The following is an 18,235-nucleotide window of genomic DNA, read 5'->3' as shown; positions in this document are numbered from 1 at the left end:
AGTTGACTATTTTGAAACTGTCAGTAGGGCCATTGATGAGGGCTACGCTGTCCACACAGCCTACCTGCGCTTGGCTAAGGCCTTTGACACAATACCCCACTCAGGCATCATAGACAAGCTCAACAGCTGAAATATAACACCATATGTCACAGGATAGGTTGCAAAATGGCTAAGAAACAGGACCCATAAAGTCGACATTGCAGGTGCCTTGTCAGATTCAAAGCCAGTCACAAGTGGTGTCCCACAAGGATCTGTCCTGGGACCCCTCTTATTTGGCACTTACTTTTCAGATGTGAAAGCAAACATAGGAGGGTTGTGGCTGACAAAGTTTGCAGATGACTGCAACCTAGGCACCATAGTGAATACATCAGCCGGCACACACATCCTACAGAATGCCGTCACAAAGACAGATAGCTGGTGCCGGAATCATGGCCTGAAACTGAATGCAACTGATGTGTAGTCATCCCCTTTGGGAGGAACAAAGTACCCACAAATCAATACATAGACAGCAACCCACTGAGCACAGAAAACAAATCAGACACCTGGGGACACATGTAGATAGTGACGTCTCGTTTGACACCCATGTTGCCAAAGTGGTTAGAAAGACTTTCTATCTTGCCCACCTTATCATGAAGGGTTTTCCATCCAGATCAAATGAGGTCATTGTACCACTATATTTCTCCCTTATCAGGCCCATGATTGAATACAAAGCCCCATTTGGTATGTACCTCACCCAGCACTTGCAACAGCAGGAGAGACCCCAAGAGTACCTTACCAAGAAGATCAGGGGTCTACAACACATGTCATATGCTTCCAGACTAAAGGAAATCCAGCTTTATTCAGTAGCATACCGCATAACATAATGCCACATAACACAAGCACTCAGGTCTCTCAACATCAGGTACAAATACGACTCAGTCATTGTCCACGCTGGTGTAAACAACCTGAGACGTACCTCCTTGGACTACATGAAAAGAGACATTGAGGAGCTCTCTGATTATGTAGCCCAGGCAGGTATGACCCTGACCTTGAGCAGTATCCTGCCTTCACCAAGAATGATGCCACAATACAGAGATAAGATGATCAGCTTTAACAATTGGCTTAAACTCTGGTGTCATTCAAAGGGGATCCAATGTCTGTCTGCCTGGGATGACATGCTGGACAAGCCACACTGCTTCGCAAGGGACGGCTTGCACCTGTCACCCCTGGGATTCCGGATATTGGCAAAGGCTCTTGCCACCCCCAAAGTGCCTTTTTAGGCAAGGCTCAAATTCTAAACCTACCACCCTAGAACACAAAAAGGAAAAACTAAGGGTAATGCTGCTCAATGCCAGAAGTCTAAATCTCAAAATGCACGCACTCGAGGCCCTTCTCAGTATGGAGAACATCGATGTCTGTGCAGTGACAGAAACCTGGTTCAAGGCTCCTGACAGCACCCCAGCACTATCAGGTTTTACCTCTTATCATGCGTTCCGGCCCCAAAATCCGGACAATAGCAAGAAAGGAGGGGGGGTATCCATATTCATCAAGGACACCCACACCTCAAGACTGGTGGCAACGCACGATGCATCGGAGACCATCCAGGTGCAATTAACCATAGACAAGACTGCTCTGCAAATTGTAGCATGTTACAGGCAACCTCACAAACTCAGGAACCTCACATGGCCTTCCTGAAAACACTAGAGGGGATAAATGTATCACCAAACACCATCATACTAGGTGACTTCAATTACCCTAATATAGACTGGGAACACTACTCAAGCCCAAACACCCTAGCCCAAAAGTTCCTGGAATTCATAAACTCAAATGCCATGGAACAACTAGTCACCATCCCCACAAGAGGAGAAAACATACTTGATCTCATCATCACGAACATGGGAGCACAATGTTCAACACTGGAAGTATACCCCTCACTGGTGAGATCAGATCACAACTAATCTCGCTGGAGGTCCTCATCCCACCCCCACCTGAAATAAAAAGACCACAGTAAAGAACTTCTCGAAGCCGACTTCACACTTCTAAAGACTAGTGTGGTCTCCTTTAAGGCCCCGAGTCATGAAAACAGTACTCAAGCCGCTGAATCACTTACAAATGCCTTCTACCAGCACCTGCAGGACTGCATGGATAAGGCAATCCCAAGCAAAACAAAGACTCTTTGTACCAAAGGCAAGCATCCAGTCTGGTGGACCCCAGCCATAAACAAACTCTACAACAAAAGGAGGAAGCTACTACAAGATAGAGCAAAATCCTTAAAAGGTAAGACACCCTTGATCACTATAAGTAAAAACTAAGAGCTCTCATAAAATCATCCAAAGCAAATTTTGAGAGAAAAATAGCTAAAGACTCAAAAGACAATCATAAGGCCTTCTTTAGCTATGTTAGAAACCTGGGAGGAAACTCCCAGATATGCTCAGAACTAGTTCAAAATGATGTGAAGATTACTGATCCTACAGACATTGCCAACATACTGGCTGACAGGTTCAGTGCAAACTTCTCCCCTCCCCCAAAAGGAGAGATATCTATACCAAGCGATTGCAGCCCCCAAACATCTCCAACGCCCAAGTGAGAACTGCTCTCCAAAGCAAAACACAGCATCCATGGGACCTGATGGTGTCCCCGGCTGTGTGCTCCACGAACTCAACGAGGAATTAAACCCACAGCTAGGACAGCTGTTTAATCATAGTCTTACCTCTGGATACGCACTCCAGGAGTGGCACTGCAACTGTGGTCCCACTTCACAAAGGCGGTGCCTCCACCGACCCTGGAAATTACCGCCCATTAGCTTGACAAGCCTTATCTGCAAAGCCATGGAGAGGATCATAATGGACCTCATAAATAAAGACATAGGGAATTTGCAGACTTTGGATCCATCCCAGTTTGGCTTTGTCAAAGGCAGATCATGCCTTCTAAACTTGGTTGACTTTTTGAAACAGTCACCAAAGCCATTGATGAGGAAAGGCAGTCCATACAGCCTACCTCGATCTGGCGAAGGCCTTCGATACAATACCCCACTCGGGTATCATTGAAAAACTCATCAGCTTAAATGTTAACCCATACATCACAAGATGGGTTGCAAACTGGCTGAGTGACAGAACCCACAGGGTCAGAGTTGCTGGCGCCATGTCAGACTCAAAGCCTGTCACAAGTGGTGTACCACAGGGCTCAGTCCTGGGCCCACTCTTGTTGGGCATCTACTTTTCCAGTACAAGCAAACACAGGAGGGTTATGGCTGACAAAGTTTGCAGATGACTGCAAACTGGCCATAGTAGAAAACACATCTGACACAGATATCCTTCAGAAGGGTCTCACAGAAATGGATAACTGGTGCCAGAGCCATGGCCTAAAGTTAAATGCCAAAAATGCATAGTCATACCCTTCGAAAAACAAGGTTACCCTAGCTACCAAATAGGTGGCAATCCACTGAGCACAGAAGAAGTTATCAGGGACCTGGGGACCCAGGTTGATAGTAGTCTGTCATTCGACACCCATGTAGCTAAAGTAGTTAGGAAGACCTTCTACATTGCCCACCTTATCATGAAGGGATTCTCATCTAGATCAAGGGAGGTCATAGTCTCCCTATACTCATCACTCATCAGACCAATGATTGAGTACAATGCCCCATTCGAATGTATCTGAACCGACACTTGCAGCAGCTGGAGAGGCCACAAAAGTTCCTCACCAAAAGGATAAAGGGTCTCAAACATCTGTCCTATGCTGCCCGACTGAAAGAACTCCAGCTTTATTCAGTCGCCACCGCTTGCTCAGAGGTGACCTTTGCCTAACATACAAGGCCATGTCAAACCCAGATTTGATGAATATGCTTCACCTCAAAAATCTAGATCCATCAGAGCCACAAGGCGGGCGGGAGACTTAAACCTCGACACGGCTATTAATAGGACGTGCTGGTGGGATAGATTCATCACCCAAAGACTCCCTATGCTGTGGAATAAAATCCCGGTATATGTGAGGCAGAGCACCTCGCTGGCCTTGTTCAAGAGAAATCTTGACCAATGGATGGGAGATCGCAGATATACCCCAGGGATTACCTCAGTGTCACTGCTCGACAGAGGCACAGCAAAATAATGGGTATAGTTCCCCATACTAAAGGGGTGGCGTAAGCCACAAAACTATGGGCTAGGCTTGTAAATGCCCTCGGGCAGATAGCCTAGTATGAACCTATGAACCTATGAACCTATACTTACAGGTGACCTATGCCTGACATACAAGACCATGTCCAATCAGGATTTGGTGGACATATTCCACTGCAAGCAATCCAAATCCACCAGAACCATGAGAGCTAAAGATTTGAACCTCAGCACATACATGTATAGGACATGCTGGAGGGACAGAGTCATAACTCAGAGGCTTCTCACACTCTAGCAGAGTATCCCAGTTCATGTTAGACAGAGTCCCTCACTGACTCTCTTCAAGAGAAATCTGGACAACTGGATGTGAGATTGTAGGTTTACCCCAGGGATCCTCCCTGTGTCACTACTAGACAGAGGCAGAGTCAAATTATTCGATTACGTAAGGGGGTCATAATGTGTCACTGCTAAGTCAGATGCACAATATTCGGAATCTATTCTGTACACTTATTACCACTATAAGGGGTGGCAATAGCCACATCACTATGGCTAGGCTTATAAATGCACTAGGGCAGATAGCCTAGTAGTAAACTATGAAACTATGAAACTATGGTGTATGTGTAGGTATTGTCAGTCAAGCAATATAATGCGGTTTGGAGGGCTTGATATCTTCCTGTATTCCAACATTTTTTGTCTATTCCTTCTAGCATGTCAAGGGATCAGTTGCTAGTGTCCTCTCCTGCTCAGCTGGTGAACCTGGGAATATTGAGGCAATGTTACAATTGCCTCATGTACACAGACAACCCTCTCCTTCTCCCACAAAACACATATACATGCGAGAGATGCAACTATATAGCCAAACTGGAGGCTGAGCTCTCTCAACATAGGACTGGCAAGACCAGAGAGGAGGAGAAGGTAACCACACACACCACAAACCCAGTCTCACATAGCACTATCACAACTTCAAATCATACACATAAACACACAAAGACATACTCGGAGGCTCTGATCAGAAATCTACCAAAACAGTAGAGGCCACCAAAGCAGACACCCAAACAACTGCCTCCACAGGGCACAGCACATGCAACACATAGACCACAGAGTCAGTGTGCCAAACAGTCACAGCCCTTAAGGCCAAACACAATGCCAGACACACTCGTCATAGGTGACTCCATAGTCAGACACACTGACGTCCCGCTCACCAGATTGAGTAAGGAGAAGGTCACAGTAAGCTGCCTATCGGGCGCTGGAATCCACCACATAATGCAAGCACTCAGGTCACTCAACTGCAAATACAAGTATGACTCAGTCATTGTCCATGCTGGTGTGAACGACCTGAGACATACCTCCCTGGACTACATGAAAAGAGACATAGAGGAGCTCTCTGATTATGTAGCCCAGGTAGGTATGACCCTGACCTTGAGCAGTATCCTACCTTCACCAAGAATGATGCCACAATACAGAGACAAGATGATCAGCTGTAATAATTGGCTTAAACTATGGTGTCAGTCAAAGGGGATCCAATGTCTGTCTGCCTGGGATGACATGCTGGACAAGCCATGCTGATTCGCAAGGGACGGCTTGCACCTGTCACCCCTGGGCTTCCTGATTTTGGCTAAGGCTCTTGCCACCCCCATTGTGCCTTTTTTAGGCAAGGCTCAGATTCTAAACCTACCACCCTAGAACACAAAAAAGGAAAAAAACTAAGGGTAATGCTGCTCATTGCCAGAAGTCTCAACCTCAAGATGCACGCACTCGAAGCCCTTCTCAGTATGGAGAACATCGATGTCTGTGCTGTGACTGAAACCGGGTTCAAGGCTCCTGACAGCACACCGGCACTATCAGGTGTTACCTCATATCATGCGTTCCAGCCCCAAAATCCGGACAACACCAAGAAAGGAGGGTGGGTGTCCATATTCATCAAGGACACCCTCACCTCAAGGTTGGTGGCAATGCACAATGCATCGGAGACCATCCAGGTGCAATTAACCATAGGCAAGACTGCTCTGCAGTTTGTAGCATGTTACAGGCCACCCTCTCAAACTCAGGAACCTCACACAGCTTTCCTGAAAACACTGGAGGGGATAAATGTATCTCCAAACACCATCATACTGGGTGATTTCAACTATCCAAATATAGACTGGGATCACTACTCAAGCCCCAACACTCTAGCCCAAAGGTTCCTAGAGTTCATAAACTCAAATGCCATGGAACAACTAGTCACCATCCCCACAAGAGGAGACTACATACTAGATCTCATCATCACGAACATGGGGTCACAATGTTCAACACCAGAAGTATACCCATCATTGGTGAGATCAGATCATAAACTAATCTCACTGGAAGTCCACATCCCGCCCCCACCCCAGATAAAAAAGACCACAGTGAAGAACTTCTCAAAAGCCGACTTCACACTTCTAAAGACTGGTGTGGTCTCTTTCAAGGCCCCCAAGCCAGAGGAAACCATTACCCAAGCCGCTGAATCACTTACAAATGCCTTCTACCAGCACCTCCAGGACTGCATGGATCAGGCAATCCCAAACAAAACAAAGACTCTTTGTACCAAAGGCAAGCGTCCAGACTGGTGGACCCCAGCCATAAACAAGCTCTACAACAAAAGGAAGGAGCTACTACAAGATAGAGAAAAATCCGTAGAAGGGAAGACACCCCTGCTCATTATAAGTACAAAACTGAGATCTCTCATAAAATCATCCAAGGCAAATTTTGAGAGAAAAATCGCTAAGGACTCAAAAGACAATCATAAGGCCTTTTTTAGCTATGTTAGAAACCTGGGAGGAAACTCCCAGATATGCTCAGAATTAGTTCAAAATTATGTAAAAATCACTGAACCTACAGACATTGCCAACATACTGGCTGACAGGTTCAGTGCAGATCCCCCCCCCCCCCAAAAGGAGAGATATCTATACCAGAGGATTGTAGCCCCCCAAACATCTCAAATGCTCAGGAGAGAACTGCTCTATCCAAGGTGAAAAACACAGCATCCATGGGACCAGATGGTGTCCCCGGTTGTGTGCTCCACGAACTCAATGAGGAATTAAACCCGCAGTTAGCGCAGCTGTTTAATCTTAGCCTCACCTCAGCATACGTACCCAAGGAGTGGCGTACGGCAATGGTGGTCCCACTTCACAAAGGAGGTGCCTTCACCGACCCTGGAAACTACCGTCCCATCAGCTTGACAAGCCTGGTCTGCAAAGCTATGGAGAGGATCATAATGGAACTCATAAATGAAGACATAGGGGACTTGCAGACTTTGGATCCAACCCAGTTTGGCTTTGTCAAGGGCAGATCATGCCTTTTAAACTTGGTTGACTTTTTCGAAACAGTCACCAAGGCCATTGACGAGGGCAAGGCAGTCCACACAGCCTACCATGACCTGGTAAAGGCTTTCGACACAATAACCCACTCGGGTATCATTGAAAAACTCACCAGCTTAAATGTAAACCCATACGTCACAAGATGGGTTGCAAACTGGCTAAGTGACAGAACCCACAGGGTCAGAGTTGCTGGCGCCATGTCACACTCCAAGCCTGTCACAAGTGGTGTCCCACAGGGCTCAGTCATGGGCCCACTTTTGTTCGGCATCTACTTTTCAGAAGTACAAGCAGACACAGGAGGATTATGGCTGACAAAGTTTGCAGATGACTGCAAACTGGAAACCATAGTTGAAAACCCATCTGACACAGACATCCTTCAGAAGGGTCTCATAGAAACGGATAACTGGTGCCAGAGCCATGGCCTAAAGTTAAACACTAAACAATGCATAGTCATACCCTTCGGGAAAAACAAGGTTACCCCTAGTTACCATATAGGTGGCAATCCTCTAAGCACAGAAGAGGTTATCAGGGATCTGGGCACCCAGGTTGACAGTAACCTTTCGTTTGACACTCACGTTGCCAAAGTAGTTAGGAAGACCTTCTACATTGCCCACCTGATCATACAGGGATTCACATCTAGATCAAGGGGGGTCATTGTTCCCCTGTACTCATCACTCATCAGACCAATGATTGAGTAGAATGCCCCATTCGGAATGTATCTGACCCGACACCTGCAGCAATTGGAAAGGCCCCAAAAATTCCTCACCAGAAGGATAAAGGGTCTCAAAAATATGTCTTATGCTGCCCGACTGAAGGAACTCCAGCTCTATTCAGTCGCCACTCCTCAGAGGTGACCTGTGCCTGACATACAAGGCCATGTCCAACCCGGAATTAATGAACATGCTTCACCTCAAAACCTCTAAATCCATCAGAACTACAAGGGCAAGAGACTTAAACCTCAACACGGCTATTAATAGGACATGCTGGAGGGACGGATTCATCACCCAGAGACTCCCTATGCTGTGGAACAACATCCCGGTACATGTGGGGCAGAGCACCTGCTGGCTTTGTTCAAGAGAAATCTTGACCAATGGATGGGAGATCGCAGGTATACCCCAGGGATAACCTCAGTGTCACTGCTTGACAGAGGCACAGCAAAATAATGGGCATATTATCCTTCAAACTAAAGGGGTGGCGGAAGCCACAAAACTCTGGGCTAGGCTTATAAATGCCCTAGGGCAGATAGCCTAGTATGAACCTATGAACCTATGAACATAGGCCTGGTGCGGTTCCTGCTATTAGGACAGTGGTCTGCAGCAAGCTATATAGTAGTAGGCAGTTTTAGCCACTGGTATTTGACCATGGCTAATCCATGTTGCTTCTTGTTGTGGTACCAACATGGGGGTGTGGTTATCCATGACATGTATTGCTAGTCACCCTCGTTTTGTAGCTTGTTCCATGTTTTTGCACATGTACATCACTGTATGAGGTGTGACCTGGTAGTGTTAGGGTGCTGATGTGGGCTTTGACCCAGTTTTCTATTACAGCACTAATATCTACATTCTCTATACTGTGTGCGTTTACACTGCACGCATCTTGCTGTTTATACTTCTGGCATTGGGTAGCATTACATCTAGGTTCCTATCCCTTGTGGTACCTATGAAGGTGGGTTTGTGTTTTTGTGGTTTATGATTGGTGAGGGTGGATGTTAGTCAGGGTCCTCAGGTGTGCATATGGTACATGGTGTTACATTACTTAACACATGGCATTCATGCCTCAGGTGGTGCTGCAGGGCTGCCTCTGTCGGATGCACATACTACACTCCCTGTCCATGTTTGGAAGCAGGTTGTGTCAGGTTAGGCATCCCTGTTACTATATGAGTGAGTCGGAGGGGGTATCAGTCCCAGTGTTCCTACTGAGCCAGTGTATGTGCTATGCGTTGCCTCTTTGCCAAGGCCAGGGCATACTGGGCACGCCTCCTTCTGCCTACTGGGGCAAGGTCAGGTTGTTCCTCCTCCGAGTCACCCTCTGCCTGTGGTGGCCTTGGCAATGGTGGGGGTATGTTTGGCCCAGCCCTATGCTGGTCCTGCTGCAGCTGTTTCTGCAGGATCATATTATGTAGCATAGCACATATCATGATCATTTGGGTACATGTAGTTGGTGTGTACTGCAAGGCTCCACCAGATGTGTCCAGACACCGGAACTGTGACTTGAGCAGCCCAAACACACGCTCTATGACATTACGTGTTTGTGCGTGTGCCTCATTATGGCGTTCCTGTTCAGGTGTGTGTGCATTTCTGATGGGTGTCATCAGCCACGGCTCAAGTGCATAACCTGCATCCCCCACTAGGTGTCCGTGTGGGAAGTCCCCACTGGCAAATGATTGGTACAGCTGCATCAGATGCCAGATGTGGGAATCGTGGTAGCTCCCAGGACAGCCAGCACACATATTCATTATTAAGCCCTGGGCATCACACACGACCTGGCAGTTGATGGAGGGGAATCCCTTGCGGTTAATATAGGCTCTACCCTGCTCACCGGCTGGTGCTTTGATGCGTATGTGCGTGCAGTCTATTGCACCCAGTACCTCAGGGTATCCCGCTATTTGCTGGAAGAGACGCATATTGCTGGCCAATACCTCACGGGCATTGGGGAAATATACATGATCACCGACATGTGCTGACATGGCTTCCAGGAACTGGTGCAGTACCCTGGAGGCTGATGCCTGTGATATCCCCATCATATCACCAGTTGGTCTCTGGAAGGTACCTGTTGCTAGTATTCTTAGGCCAACACATACCTTGATTTCCACTGGGATGGGTTCCCCTCTGTTGGTTCTGTGTGTGAGACGTGGCCTGCACAGCTCAACAATTTGCTGCAGAAGGTCTCTGTCCACTCTGTAGCACTCTACTATCTCCAGCTCATGTAACCCATGGTAGGTGACCCTGGGCCTGTATACTCTCCTCCTTCTCCTCACTCTGTGTTGTCTGTCAGCATCTGCATTGTCACCACCCTCAGCAATTCGCCTATGCCTGATTATAACAGTTATGGCAGCCCCTAGCATTTCTGCTCTGAGTTCAGCTTTTTTCAGTTTTCAATTCTGATAGCTTACTCCTTTCTTGCAGTATCTCTTGTGAGAAACAGCCTGCACTGCTGTTTGCAGTGTTTTAAGTACTAGGTTGGGCTTCTAGTCTGCCTTTGTAATTGCCTGCTTTCAATTGTTTCCACCAATTAACTCCAGCAGTATCCTCTGGCAGCTTCCCTGTAATCTGGTTGTTTCCTTTTTCCTTTCTGTTTCCTCAAGGGGAGCAATGTGCACACCAGCATAAGCACACTCACAGTGACTTAAACGCGCTCTCACATCCTTACACGGTTTGAACTAGGCTTATTCATGGTAAAACGCGCGCACACAGCCTTATACATCAGGCAACAGGCTTCCTGCTGTTTACATTGCCTTCCACACGTGCACGCCCGCGCAAACCGTTGTAAACAGTTTGCAACACGCTCCCACATGTTGAACCTGCCTTACATGCGCTCACACACGCGCATGCACGTATATCAAGAAAGTTTGAGTGTAGGGATAGTGTGCACCCTCTATTTCTTGACTTTCCTAGTGTTTTGTTGGGACACACCTCTCTCCCTGATGTCTGTCTGTCATCTGTCACGTTACATTGCCCTCCAATCTGATACATTTATTTCTATCATTCCCCCCCGTGATGTCACCTACCTCTTACTCTGTTCCTCCCCCTTCTGTAACTCTTACACTACTCGGAAAGTGCTCATTACCTATGTGGCAGTGTGATTCAGTATTGTAACCCTCATTTACATAGGATTGCCTAGTAATGCTTAGTTACATTTCTTACACGGAGCTTCCCCCCCTTGGCAACCACTACACGGAGGCCATATTGTTTTTGGTCTGCTAGTCCCTGCATTGTCATTCCATGTAATACATTAAACCCACAATTGTGGGCTTATAAGCTTCGGTTTTCAGTTTTAGGCAGCGCACCCCGTTTATGCGGGTGTGCGCTGCAGTTACACATGAAAATCCCATGAAAAAAAAAAAGTTATTTAAAATACTTTTGCAACACTTTTTAATGCCAATGGCCACATATTTGGCCATTGGCATGCTAAATGAAACAAATGCACCCTTTATTTGGAGCTGACATAGCTCCGTTGTCAGTTTTGCAGAAATGTACTCAGTTGTCAGCTGAGTACATTTCTGCAGCTAACACGTCCGTTACACGGACTGGTTTAGGCTTCTTGGATCGCTCAAATACCTCATTTGCATATCTTTGAGCTGCAAATGAGGTATTGAGCATTTCAACGCCCAGTCCATGTAAGAGATGTGTTAGCTGTCTCTTACAAGGAGGTTTGGGCTGTTCCTGGATCGGGAGGCTTACATGGAGGCTTACACTACTCTTAAACTCCGTGTAAGCCTTCGTGAATCCTGCCCTATGTGTTTCTTTAAAAGTTTAATTGGATGTTTCATGAGGCATTATATAAGTCTTTTGTAGCACCTGTGTTTTTTGTATCTGATGAAGTCTTGTCCAGACGAAAGTGCTTGTACATAAAGGTCATTCTGCCTTCATTCATGGTTGGATCCTTTTTCATTATATATTGACAATTACTTATTGAAAAAAGTTCATAAGTTCTTAACTTTAAGGATCTAGTGTTTAGACTCAAGGGCAATTAAGAAACACTCACTCTGAAAAGCATGGATCAAAAACATTTTTCCTATCCAAGTATATAAGTTAATTTTCAAGAGTTGTACATTTTTAGAATTGTTTGTGTTGTAAGGAAGTTTGTTCCATATTTCAGGTATTACCTGAGTTAAATATTTACATCTTACATTTGTCTAATTAATTTTTATGTGAAAATAAAAGTGGTATTACTATGGTTAGGCAACTTTAGTGGTGGCTTAGGGAAAATAGATAAGGAGGAATGGAACTAAACAAGATCTGGATATAAACAATGAGAAAGAAATGTTAGAAGCAACAAAAATAAGGAAGTTAAAACTACTTAGAAGATGAGAATTTTAAAAATATATTATTTGTCTTTTGAAATGAACAGGTTCCTAGAAGCACAAGTAAATCTGGGCAAAATGATTTTTTGGCAATGAAGCTTTTCCGATGGGTTTTTAATTTATTTAAAAAGAAAGGAAAATTGGAGGGGGTATATGTAAAATAAGCTATGAAATATTTGCTAAACCTGCAGTCTGTGTATGTATATATATATATATATATATATATATATATATACATACATATATATTAAACTTGGTTGTGTAATGATCAAGGGATTATGCAATATTTTTGCTCCTTCTTGTTCAAATGATAAAGACATTGAATGAAAGCATTTAGAATGCATACAAAGAGAGACTGAGAAACATGCAGAGAGAATTTATCAAGTGGTTTCATGAGAATTCCAAAGATAGGAAAGGACTGAAAACTTGAATGATTTTTTGAAGATAAAATATAATTTTTAGGAACATAAACATCTGACTAAGAAAGAAAGGAGGCAGCACCTTTTTGTCACAAAGGAAAGGAGCTCTTTCTATGAAATAATTGAGATATGAAGAGCGTGTGTTTCAGAAGTCAATTGCAGAGATCTTAAAAATGACAATAATATAATTACATTTTTCAAAAAACTCAAATGAAAGTGAAGAGGAAGTGGAAAGGTACAAAGATTTATATTTTGAGGAAAAAATCCATAGACAAGCTTAATAAAGTTTTATTCTCTTTGAAATAAAACAGATTTCATGGATGTAATTGATTAGTAGTCCTGGTTTATAAAAATCTGGATGAGTGACAAAGAAAGATGACTTGAATAAATGACTTAAAAATAGGAGGCGGAACAAAAATAAATTTACATTAATGCAGTAAACTTCATATGGAGAGCACCAGCATATACACTTATTTATTTGTTTATTTATTTACTTGACATTAATCGACGGGAGTGTCCAACTGAGCAAAAGCCCTTTTTTCATCAGAGACCTGGGGAGAAAAGATCCACGATAACACAAAAGTTTGTAAAAGATAATCACTACAATAACACAGAGTACATATAAGTTAATACAGTACAGTATGTCAAACATTTCTTATTTACTTGAAGCAGTATATACTCTAATGACACTTAATTAACAATAATATGACAGCAGCTTAATCTCAATATTCCTACTAGAGAACATTGGATTACATATTTACAAGTTGCAGTAAGGTGAGTTAGTTGCTTGAGACAGTGGATCAGCTGTTACAAAATTACAGAAGATTGAATAAGTGCTGGGTATATGTGGAACACTAGGCAATTCTTAACAATTTTAATGAGTTTAAGCAGTAGAGAGTCAGTATCTGAAAGCAGTAGGATAATTGTCTGTATACAAAATTTAAATAGTGTGGTCTGCATTGACAGAGTAGAGCTAACATGTACAGTTACAAGTTGAGTTGTTGAGTAGGTATTGTTTAAGTGCTAATTTAAAATCATGTGTAGTTATTTTTCTGATGGCAAGAGGGAACTTATTCCAGTTTAGGGCAGGGTAGTAGCTGCATAATATTTGACCAATTTTTGGGGGCTTAAAGATTATCAGGCATTGCTGATGAGCACTCTTGAGGGTTCTTGCAAGGGCATAGGGAGAGACCAAAGAGGAGATGCTAGGTCAGGGTGTGGGTTTGTAGAGAGATGAGTGAATTATAGTTAGTTAAGAGAGTTGGGATCGGTGTGGGAACCTGAGCCGCTTTAAGGCTGAGAGAGTTACAGTTTTGAGAGTTAGGGGACAGATTGGCAGCAAACAGACCAATTTTCTTGTAGGTGCTCTCAAGTTTAATTTGTAGGGAGGTTTGTAGGTTGGTTAAAATTTGTGATGCATAGAGGAGAATAGGGAGTAGAAAAGCATGAGCTAGAGAGACATGAGAGTCATTAGGAAGGAATTTTTTATTTCTGTATAGAAGTCCAAGTTTTTGGTGTTTTTTTTTTTTGATGCAGTGGTTGACATGTAGGTCAAGTTTAAGTTGGTCCTCTATGATGACTCTAAGAAGTTTTGGGGTTACTCATAGATTGTGGTATTATTAGAGAAAGTGATAGAAAGGTTGATTTAAGTGGAGAGAGAGATTTAGTGAGGAATAGAAGTTTGGTCTTTTTGGGATGAGAATCAGTTTGTTGTCAGTGAGCCATTTTTCAATGGAGTTAAAGGAATTTTGGGTGAGTAGATCAGAGAAGGTATCATAGGTGGTGTTAATGATAGAGTCATCTGTGTGTTGAATTAGAGTAGAGAAAGAACAGGATATATAGAGTTGGTTTGTGAAGATGTTGAAAAGTAGGGGGCCAAGGATTCATAGGATCATAGGATGTTATTAAACTAATGGCCATGGGGGCCTTACAAGCCTAGCCAAAAGTTTATCCCCCAAAAAGAAACCCTGTCAATGAGGGACACTGGTGGAACCCCTGGGACAAATTTGTGATTCCCATCCACTCATCAAGGTTGCGCTTGAAGAGGGTCAGCGAGGTATTCTGTTTTACATGGATTGGAAGTCTATTCCAGAGATGGGGCAGCCTCTGGGAGACAAACCTGTCTCTACAGGAGGTTTTATTGATGTCGCACATTAGATTTAGGCCTTTCATTGGGTAATGTGTGAGGAGTTAGACTTACGGATATGAAGCATTTCTAGTAGGACAGTGTCCAATATTGCCTTTTAGGTGAGACACAGATCACCTCTGAGCAATCTGTATGATACAGAGTAGAGTGATAGTGAGTTGAGCCTATCTACATAGGAAAGGTGTTTTAGGCCATGGATTCTCTTTGTGAGGTATTTCTGTGTCCTTTCCAGTTGTTGCAGGTGTTTGGAGAGATACATACCAAACAGGGCATTATATTCAATTATTGGCCTAATGAGGAAGGAGTACAGAGAGGTAATAGCCTCCTTTTTTCTGGATGCAATCCCTATACTTATGAGATGAACCAAGTAACAGACTTTTCTGACCACTGCCGTTACATGATGGTCAAATGTTACATTGTTGTTAACTTGAGTACCCATGTCTCTCATCACAGGTTGTGTGCTAAGGCGTTTGCCATTGATTTGGTAATCAGTAGGGGCCATGTTTTTGCTGAATGGTATGATAATACATTTTTTTTTAATTTTGACCTTGTGGGTCCTATCAGTGAGCCAGTTGGCCACCCACCTGATAAGATAGGGATTTACACCAAGTTATGTTAGCTTTTCAATGATGCTCGAGTGGGGAATTGTGTCAAAGGTCTTGGCCAAGTCAATGTAAGCTGTATGTACTGACTTTCCCTCATACAGGGCCTTGGTGATAGTCTCAAAGATGTCAACAAGGTTCAACAGGCAAGATCTACCCTTGACAAATCTGAACTGGGTGGGGTCAAGTGCTTGGAGATTGCTTACGTCCTTGTTTATGAGATCCATAATAATACACTGCATGGCTTTACAGATTAGACTTGTTAAGCTAATGGGGTGACAGCTTCCAGGGTCAGTAGTGGCACCACCTTTGTGCAAGGGGATGACAATGGCATTTCTCCATTCTGCTTGAATGAAGGCTGTACTTAGGCTGTGGTTGAATAGGGTGCTCAATGGCAAAGCTAGTTCTTGGTAGAGATGGTGCAGAATACAGCCTGGCATACTATCAGGTCCCATGAAAGCTGTGTTCTTTGCCTTGTATAGGGCCTTTAACACTTGAACTATGGCGATAGGTGTGGAACAAATAGCGGGGATGTCGAATTGGCCTTTGGGGTGATAGGGGGGTGAAGTTTGCACTGAACCTATCTGCTAGCAGGTTGGCTAAGTCAACAGGATCAGTGTAAGTGGTACTGTTAAGTAGTAATTCAGAACAAACCTGGCTTTGTCATGGAGGTTCATGATGTAACTGAAGAAAGCTTTGTGGTTTTCCTTTGTTTCAGAGGCTAGTTTCAATTCATAATTGGCTTTGGAGGTTTTCACTAGTGATCTAATTTGCTTGTTGAGGCTTAGAAGCTAGTTTTTTCCAATTTGGAATTTCTTCCTTTTTACCCTTGGACAACAGTTTCTTCCTTTTGTTGTAAAGCCTGTTGATAGAGGATGTCCACCATACAGGTTTGTGTTTCCTTGAGGAGCAGGTTTTAGTTCTATTGGGTATGGCTGAGTCAATGCAGTTGTACAGGTGCTTGTATACTGCATTGACGTACTGTTCAGCATAGTTGTCTTCTTGATCTTTAAAGGACTCCCATTTGGATGGGTAGGAAGGGGGATGGAGTGGATTGCCATTTTACTGATTTTTGATGATTGGTGAAGTAGCTGGAGAACCAGGGCGTCTATATCACATTATCGTATGTTCAAAATATTGAATGGATACAATATCAAAAATGCCGTTCATCAAAACTGTTCTTGTGGAGGGCTGTGCCCCCCACACCCCCCGATAATTATATATACCAACTCCAAGATTGCACTACAGTGAGGAAAGGGCAAATTTTCTGATCCTCACTGTACGGCGATCTCACAAAACAATTTTCGCTGAATGGCATTTTCGACATTGTAGCCGTTCGATATTTTGAACATATGACAATATGATATAGACCCAGAACCAGGATCTGCAGAGGAAGAGAGATTGAAGTCATTTAATTTGGAGAGGAGGATGGTGTGGAAGAAAGTGTCAAAGGCTTTTTAGAGATTGAGGAAGAGGCAGGAGGCCAATGTATTGTTATTTCTAGTGAGGGTGACTGTCAAAAGAAAAAACTTCAAAGACCAATTCACATTAGGTTCAAGCAAGGCACCCTTTATTACTTGCAGCAAGGAGACAAAGCATGTAGACACAAGGTTGGTCTGAATTACTGGTGATTACTATGTTATTCTTATACAGTTATCTTCCTGTCACACAGAAAATGTTACTATTCTATTGCTGACGTAGTTAGACACAGCTTTCTGTATGTTCTACAGAAAATGTTACTAGACTTATTGCTGACCAGGTTAGATTATTTGCTAGCTTGCAAAACATTTTGAGAAAAACAACCTGGCCTTGGGCTTATTTTAGCCCATTTTAACTTTTCAATTCTTCAATTGTACTGTTCTAATACATGTGTTACATTTTGTCTAGATTCAAGGTACATTTCTAGCTTTGGTACAAGTAATGCTAACTATGGTTTATACTTTCAAGAATCTATTGTTTTCTTTATCAAAGCTTCTAGCAGCTGCATACTTTCTCATAGCATAAGCAGAAATGAATATCTCTTTGTTAAGTTTCATGACATTAGCAGAAATGAAATGCCTCTTGTTATTTTCATGACATTAGCAGAAATTAAATGCTTCTTGTTAAGTTTCTAATAGCTGTGCAGATTCATGTAGTGTGAACAGTATAAATGTATTAACCCTTTTAAACCTCGAATGTACTAAGCATACATATTACTATTATATATTTTTCTAATATTTCCCCCCTTTTAATGCTTTTATTCTACTTTCAAGATAAGCATAAACAGTGTTTTCTTCCTCTAACCTCTTCCTACTCAGGATTTGCAGTTAAGAGAGTCATTCAGTTTAAACTTATGAAAGCATTTACAGTTTTTCAGCAATTCTTCAAGTTCTGCACCTTGGTATAAGGTTTCTGAAACTGAAATGTCTATAAAGTCTTTAATCAGTCTTTTTATGCAGGGGATGCAGCAGCACACACATACCACCAGTAGGATTATTCCTACACAGATGGCAATCAGAATGTTCATCAGGATACTGCCCCACCCCCCAAACAATTTCTGGAAAAAGTCCATCTGCCCATGAGATAACAGTATCACTCAAGTCCATATGTGACAGTCCATTTTTCCCTAGGCCCACAGCATGATGC

This window comes from Protopterus annectens, chromosome 5.part0 (assembly GCF_019279795.1).
Source record: "Protopterus annectens isolate FY-2018-M chromosome 5.part0, PAN1.0, whole genome shotgun sequence".
Classification (NCBI taxonomy): Eukaryota; Metazoa; Chordata; order Ceratodontiformes; family Protopteridae; genus Protopterus; species Protopterus annectens.
Note: the sequence above shows the minus strand (reverse complement) of the source record.